The following is an 8476-nucleotide window of genomic DNA, read 5'->3' on the forward strand; positions in this document are numbered from 1 at the left end:
CCTTTCCATCAGCTCAATCCTCTGGTGCCCCCTGATCCTGGGAGGAAGGCTGGATCCCATGGAAGGGGAACAACCTGGGAAGAGAGAGCTCCTTTCCTGCCCTTCTTGACCAGAGGCCTCCCTAGTGAATGGCCAGCTGTAGACCCATTCCTCCCAGAGCAACACTGGAGCATAGAGAGTTCTGCTGATTCGACCATCGGGAGAATGAGGAACCACCAGGCCAGACAGCCTGACCCAGCAGAACCCTCTATGCTCCACTGTTTCTCCAGGTGGAATCAGGCTACAACTGGCCATTCACTGATCCAGGTCCTATCATAGTAATAAATAATAATAAAACTTTTATTTATATACCGCCCTTCCATTGATCAGGGCGGTGAACAACATAATACAAATAATACATACAGTAAAACATTTTAAAAACAATCATAAAACCCCCGGTCAGCTCTCCAAATTGCCGTCAGCAAGAGAGAGAGGCCATCTAGGACTTCATTCGGGGAATGCAGTTCGAAATAGGAGGGTCTTTAACTCCCTCCTAAACTGAGCCAGGGAGGTGGCCGAGCGGAGCTCTGTGGGCAGCGTGTTCCAAAGGGTCGGGGCAACGATGGAATACGTCCTCCTCGATGTCGAGGAGAGTTTAGCCCCAGGTACCCTAAGTAATTGCTGCCCAGAAGTTCTGAGGGTGTGGGGCGGAATGTATGGGGAGAGGCGGTCCTTCAGGTATCCTGGGCCCAAGCCAACTCCATAGAGTTGTGGAAGCCATTCCTCATGGCCATTCTATGCCTAGTGAGACTGTTGGGTGTGAGGCATTAGAGAAACATCCAGCTGTGTTTCTGTAGTCAGAAGCAAAATGAAGAAATCTTCCTCTGAGGGCCACTGGGGACCTCTGCAGGAGATAATGCACTCATTTCACATCTAGCTATTAGGACATAGTCAGGACCTTTTCCAATTCCCTATTCCCTGATCCCCAGCCACTCTCACAAGGCATGGAGTAACTGTTGTGTAGGGGAGCTGCAGTGAGTCTGTGCTAGTTCCAGGGGGCTTTGTTTGGTGCAGAGGGAGGAAGGGGATGCCCACCTCTGCATTGGACCAAAGGAGACATTAGTCACCTGCGTATGTCACCAGCAGGATGCTGATCTCAGTGACTTTGAGTGCTGCAGGGTTTCTAGCCAAACCAAGCCTAATCCTGGTCTCTTTTCTCAGGAACTTCATCTTGGACCCCTTGTACACGGCTTTGGGGTATCCTTCGCTGAAAGTGACCAAAGTGCAGGGCCACCAAGACCCCTCGCCCACCTGATGGCCGACACAAAGGCCAAGCAGAGGGAGCTGGGCTCCAACAGAAAGAGGCTGCCAAGGAACAGCAACTCTTTGGTAAGTTGCCATCCTGACTATTACTTTCATCTGTGTCTGGGCCGGCTCATGAAGCAAGCAGAGAACATACTGTCCCAGTTTGGCAGAGAATGTCCTGGTTATTCCTCTGTCACCTCATTTTTTCAGGGGCTTTGAAAATGTCCTATTTCACTCTCCTCCTTCCACTTTCCCCCTTCACCTCAGGTCGGTTCAGTTGCTGCAAAGTCAGAGTCAGAGGCAAAAGCAAACTGCTGTACCTTTCCTCGCTTGTGTGATCTTTATCATTAACAACTTTGGCTATCTTGACCCCATTTTGATGTTGCTTTTCCACATGAGTCTTGCTTTCCCAATCTGTGAAATGCTGGGGGATATGGAAGAATATCTCTGGACTTAAGTTGAAGGTGGGCCCAGTGGCCCTAAAGCCCAGAGTACTCCCCAGAACTGTTTTTTTTAAAGTGAAATTTGCCTCTGAAATTAGGTGTGATATGACTAAATGAACTGTAATTCTAAACTAATACATACAAAGCCTAATATAATCTTAACTAAATATATGTCTCAAGAGCATCAAAGATGCTCTGGAGGCATGACAATATCTAATATACATGTTGGGATAGTCAGTATCTTAATCAATGTATAATATTCCAGAAATGGCCTAAATTATATTGTTTATTATATTATATATTACATTGAAAGGATTAGAGACAAACTGGATCTCAAAGGCTGTAGCTTTTTGTTTTTTTGCAGAATGTAAAGTTTATTTCCTGGACTAAATTGTGAATTGTTGAAAAAATAATTGCAATGCACCATGTGCTTTCCTCCCCTTTTGTTTAGTCACTCTCTGGATAAGAGCTATTTTCTGTTGCAGGTGACCTTTGCGGATGTGGCAGTATATTTCACTGAGGAGGAATGGAAACTGTTGACAAAAAAGCAGAAACTTATGTATAGTTCTGTAATGATGGAGAATTACGAGAATGTGGCCTCTGTGGGTAAGGAACCTGAATCCATTGCCCTTCCTGTTAAGACTGAGGGCCCTTTCATAATTCACTGTCAGAGCCCTATGATTCCACTTTAGAATTATAGAATCAAAGAGTTGAAATAGACCACAAGGACCATCCAGTTCAATCTTCTGCCATGCAGGAACAGACATTCAAAGCACCCCTGAGAGATGGCTATCCAGCCTCGGTTTAAAGACCTCCAAAGAAAGAGGCTCCACCAAACTCTGAGGGAGTATATTCCACTGTTGAAGAGCTCTTACTGTCAGGAAGTTCCTCCTAAAGTTTAAGTGGAATCTCTTGTCCCTGTGGCTTGCATCCATTGTTCCATGTCCTTTTCTCTGGAGTAGCAGAAAGCAAGCCTGCTCCATCCAGAATATCACATCTCTTCAAATATTTGAACAGGGCTGTCATATCCACTCTTAACCTTCTCTTCTCCAAGCTAAACATACCCAGCTCCCTAAGTCGTTCCTCAGAGAGCATGGTTTCCAGACCGTTCTCCATTTTGGTTTCCCTCCTCTGGACATGCTCCAGCTTCTCAACATCTGTTTGAATTGTGGTGCCCAGAAGTGGACACAGGATTATTGCAAGTGAGCCCTGACCAAAACAGAATAGAGTGGCACTATTACTTGCCTTGATCTTGACACTATACTCCTATTGATACAGCCTGGGTTTCACATTGGCCTTTTTAGCTGCTGCATCACACTCTTGACACATGTTCAACTTGTGCTCTACTACCATTCCTAGTTCCCTTTCACACGTAATTTAATTGTCATAACAACTTCCTGTGGAATCTTGGAATTTCTAGTTTTAGTGAGGCACTATTGTTCTCCACTTTGTAAGGATTCTCAATATCCAATCCTAAACTGCCAATTCTGGAATTTTGTGGGAAGGAGCCATGGAGATTAATGCTTTTTGCCCCTAAATGGTCCTCAGCCCATCCCAGAACAAGTTTCTTGGCTTTTGTAGCCCCTCTTCTAGCATTTTGAGACTCTGGAGAGGCATTGTGGGAAAAAAGCCTTCCTTGGCCCTGCAATGGATCAGAGAGGGCCCAACAGTGGCAAAATGGCCTCCACTTCCCCAAAGGGATGCTGTGGGATATTGAGGGGCAAAACATTAGGCCATATTTTTAGGCGACACAATGTGGGGTAGCCCCTGAGATCCGCTGGGGTCCAATGTGACCACCCCACTTCCCTACAGCAGTCCATCCCTGTCTTAGAGATGTCTTAAGGTTGTTTTAAGGATTCTCCCTTGCACTTGGCCCTCACTAATATCAGAAACAAGGTCCCGGACCCCTTTTTCTGCCTTTCCTAATGCATTAGTCGTATATTAATTGTCTTGCCAAGAAATGACCTCAAAGTGTCCCTTTTGTGCATCACACTCTGTGGGTGTGTGTCTGTGATAGAGAGATGGTGGCAATGTGAAAAACATAAAGGCAGGGAAGAGATGCGGAAGGTGAAATGGTAAAGCAGTGCAGATGGGCAAGAGGCAAGGTTGGAGAGCAGAGGGAGAAAGTGAAGGGGATCAGGCCTCTGGGAGCCAGGAGGGGAAGGCAGGAGCAAAGCCAGGATCGCCTAGTTCTGTGCGGAGAGGAAGGGACTTCTGGGAAGGGCCAGGAGAGAGGCCTTGGGGATTGGGAGGCAGCCACCAAACTGACAGATTTTAAGAACTGGATTGAGTGAACTGGTGAGAACCAGCTCAAATCCTTCTTTTCAGACATATTTAGGGGTTCCATTTAGCAGTTATGTGTAACATCTATGAAGGGAGGAAAGGGGACACAAAAACTCCTTTTTCTCTAATGTTTCTTTTGCTTAGTTCCATGGTTGATTCAAGACATCCTTTGTTACCCAAAATGCTGGAGTCTGGGTGGACACCCACAAGTGCTATGCTTTTAGGGGAATTTGGTATTTAGCTCACTAGAAATAAATAGGTTTCCTGGGGCAATAGTGACCTGGACTCAGCTCAGCTATAGCAAGTCCTGAATCAAACAGATCTTCAGAGCCATTTGAAATATATAAGTGTTTACACACACATGCAAGAACTAGGTAACAAAGGTGGGAGTGGTGAATAGATGTAAGGCTTTGTTAATGGTGACACGTCATCTATCCAGACCTTTATTCAAATTGCTGAGGATTTGGTTGGGAAGAGGTCAGTAGTTCCTTTGACAATTGAGGTTGGTGAGTGCATTTAGGTGCTTAGCCATGAAAAAAAGAGTGTCTGTCTGTAACTAGACTGACACCAAAGAACAGCAAGTTGGGGCTGATATTTATATTGAAATTGTTGCTTGGGGGCAGAAACTGAGGGTTCAGAAAGGTTTATATCACTTTAGCATATTTCATGTGTGGGGAAAGCAGGGCGTGAAACCGAATTGAATGCATTGAATACCTCAGACAAAAGGGATTAGCACACCGCCTCTAAGGTCCTTGTTGGCTCTGAATTTTGACCATGTTCACAAGCCAATGTACACTGCAATCTGAGGGTGACACTCCCAGATGCAACTCATAAATAGCATAGGAGAGTATGGAAGCAAATATCTAGATATAGGTATTGGCAATACACTGACCACTTTCCACACTTAAAGATAAGTCACAGACACAGTAGATTTCATTCAGGTCCTTGGAGGTTCTCTATCTTGAGTTGCAAAATAATACAAAATAATCCTCTCCGACTTCCATCAGCTTCACCATCCCTTATACACACAACTCCAATCCAATCCACACCAATCCGCATGTGAGCTGTATATTGTATTGGTTGTGAGTCATCTCCTGGTGCGAAACAGCATGAAGGGACCTCTGCAGTTAGCTTCCATCATGCCTTGGGCTCTGACTCAGGACTCTATGGCAGTCTCACAGGATATGATGCCACCTGTCAATCAAAGTATTTTTGCACATGGTTAATGGAATATTTTTTCAACAGTCCTTTGACTATCTGCTTCCACTGATTCCCTCAAGGCAGCCCCATTTTTTGCTAGCTCCTATGAGTAAGGATACAACCATTCAATGGGTTTAGGGGCATAAGCAGCAGGGCCATACTTAAGTTACTCACAGCAACTTTATTAATTTAATCGCAAATAAGGAGAGGTTAATGAGGGCTAAATCATGTGGCAACACCCTCCTCCCTTAAGTCTGATTTTCAGTCTCATCTGTCATTGTCCTTCTTTACAGAAAAACATTTGAGTCATGAGAGAGTCCACACAGGAAAGAAGTCACATAAATGCCAGCATTGTGGGAAATATTTTGCTTACAAGTCAATCCTTGTCATGCATCGAAGAGTCCACACCAGAGAGAAGCCATACAAATGCCAGCACTGTGGGAAATGTTTTTCCTGGAAGTCTGACCTAGTGAAACATCAGAGAGTCCACACAGGAGAGAAGCCATACAAATGCCAGCATTGTGGGAAGTGTTTTTCCCAGATGTCACACTTAGTGATGCATCAGAGAGTCCACACAGGAGAGAAGTCATACAAATGCCAACATTGTGGGAAATGTTTTCCTCAGAAGTCAGACCTAGTGAGACATCAGAGAGTCCACACAGGAGAGAAGCCATACAAATGCCAGCATTGTGGGAAAGGTTTTTCTCAGAAGTCAGACCTAGTGAGACATCAGAGAGTCCACACAGGAGAGAAGCCATACAAATGCCAACATTGTGGGAAATGTTTTTCTTTGAAGTCAAACCTAGTGATACATCAGAGAGTCCACACAGGAGAGAAGCCATACAAATGCCAGCATTGTGGGAAATGTTTTTCTTTGAAATCAAAACTAGTGTTACATCAGAGTCCACACAGGAGAGAAGCCATACAAATGCCAGCATTGTGGGAAATGCTTTTCATTGAAATCAAACCTATTGAAACACCAGAGAATCCACACAGGAGAGAAGCCACAAAAATCTCAGTAGGGAACTAACATTATATTTGTCAATAACGAATACAAAAAATACATTTTCAATCCAACAGTCCAAAAAAGGCCCTTGTGATATTGTTTGTAAGGTTTGTCTGTCCATATGTCTGTTTATGTTTTAAAGTTATACTTTGTTAAGATTAGGTTTTCATTGCTAATAGTATAGAAAATTACTTTGAGTTGTATATTTGGCTGGGGATTGTGGGTCATGGTATAGGTTAAATAGATGGGGGGTTGGGATTTGTTACAGCTGGCTTTATTAGTTATGGGAATGATAGCTTTTGCAATTTGTGGGATTTTGGCCTAAGAAGGTTGGAGGCCAGTATTAACAGAAAGGGTTAGTTTGTGGGAATGGCAAAGGGTCCTTGTTACCTGCAGAGCATAGACTGTGGGAACTGGAGGTGGGGGCTAGGTTTAGAGGAGGGTAATGTTTTAGGTTTTGGTGTTTTAATGTATTGTTTGTATTGGAGTGGGTAGTTCTGTCTTAAACACTGAATTTCTGTGTGTTCTCAATAAAGTTCTTTGCTATTTCAACACATTGGACTCTTTGATGCACAGAAGAACTGCATTTGCCCAAAACTGACCCTTTCTTTTGTCCTCAGTCCTCAGCTCCATTCCCAGCCATAAGAACAGCAGAGGCAAACACACACACACAAACACAAATATACAGGGACAGCTATATTTCCAAACTAGATCCTTCCTTTCCTGACTTTCCAGCTCTGCACCTTGGGCTCCATTTTGGTTTCCTCAAAGGAAGAAATGAGGGAAGGAAGGGGAGGCTCCTGAACCCCCGGCGCATCCAGAAGAACTGTATAAGCGGAGGGTCTGGATACTTCTCCTGTCACCTCTGTCGTAAAGCCAGAGTCCAAATTGATTCTTATCTGAGAGATTTTGTCTGCGAAGTTATTATTAAAAGCATCAGAGCAGACTTTTGTAGGTTCTCACAAAGACTTGAGGTGGGGGACATTTGAGCCAAGTCCCTTACCATCCTGAATAGCTCTGCAGGATGAGACTTTGCAAATGCAGTACATGCAGAGTAGAAGGACTTCTTAGCTGCATCTATTGCTACTACATAGGATTTAAGAAAAACCCTTATCAGGTATCAGTCCATATTTCTGCCAGAAGCGCTCTAGCCGTTGTCCAGCCCCCTTCATTAATTTGAGATCTTTAGTATACCATGAACTGCAATTTGAAGTGGGTTGAAAAAGGGCGCTTGGGAGCAATAGTGTCTATAGCTCTGGTAAGAACATTGTTCCAAGTATTGACCAGAGCTTCAACAGAATCGCAGGCATTACCAGCCATCAAACCCTCTAAGGCCTCTGGGAACCTAGTGGGTTTCATCAACCTTCGAGGGCGGACCATTTTAATAGGTCCTCCAACCCCGATGGGGGGAATAGTGGCCTTCAGCCCAACCTTGACCAGGAAATGATCCATGGTCCATGACAATGCGGAGATATTGACTACCTCTGCCCATGGATGTGCCTGTTCCGCACAGAAGACTATATCGAGAGTATGACCTGCACAGTGAGTGGGCTCAGAGACTATCTGGGAAAGGCCCATGTTCGTCATGCTGACCATGGACTCCCGAGCTGCACCAGATACGTTCCTTAAACCGGCCTCGAGGGGGATGTTGAGGTCGCCCAGGACTAAAAGCCTAGGCGACTCCAGCAGCAGCTCTGAGACCAGTTGTGTCAGCTCCGCTAGGCAGTCTGTTAAGGAAGGGGGTGGACATTGAACCAACAGAATCCCCAGACTTTCCCTAGTCCTTAAGCTGAGGTAAAGACATTCAATGTGGTCCATCTTATGGATAGGTATCCTGGCCAAAGCAAGATTGTTTTCATGGACCAAAGCAACGTTCCCTTATCTGCTCACTGATGGCGAACCCAGCTGGTAAAGTCTGAGCTCAGGTGGCTGAGCTATCATCACCCAGCCAGGTCTCCGTGAAACAAGCCAGGTCAGCCTCTTTGTCCAGTAGGAGATTCTGGACTATCTGCGTTGTATTTTTGACTGACCTGCCGTTACACAAGAGCAGGGAAAGGTTCTGTGGCTGGTTTGGTATGCTCTCCATCTCTTTTGGGATATCAGGGTGAATGGAAGGGGAGATAGATATCAAACATCAATCTCTCCTTCTGCTGTAACGACATTTCACCCTGTTAGCGCACCATGCACATCTTGTATAGCCACTCCACAGTCAATCTCCCCCCCCCAATTCGTCATCTGAATGATATTCTCCTTGCCCATG

This window comes from Sceloporus occidentalis, unplaced genomic scaffold, assembly GCF_023333645.1.
Source record: "Sceloporus occidentalis isolate IW3139 unplaced genomic scaffold, rSceOcc1.0.p SCAF_21, whole genome shotgun sequence".
Classification (NCBI taxonomy): domain Eukaryota; kingdom Metazoa; phylum Chordata; class Lepidosauria; order Squamata; family Phrynosomatidae; genus Sceloporus; species Sceloporus occidentalis.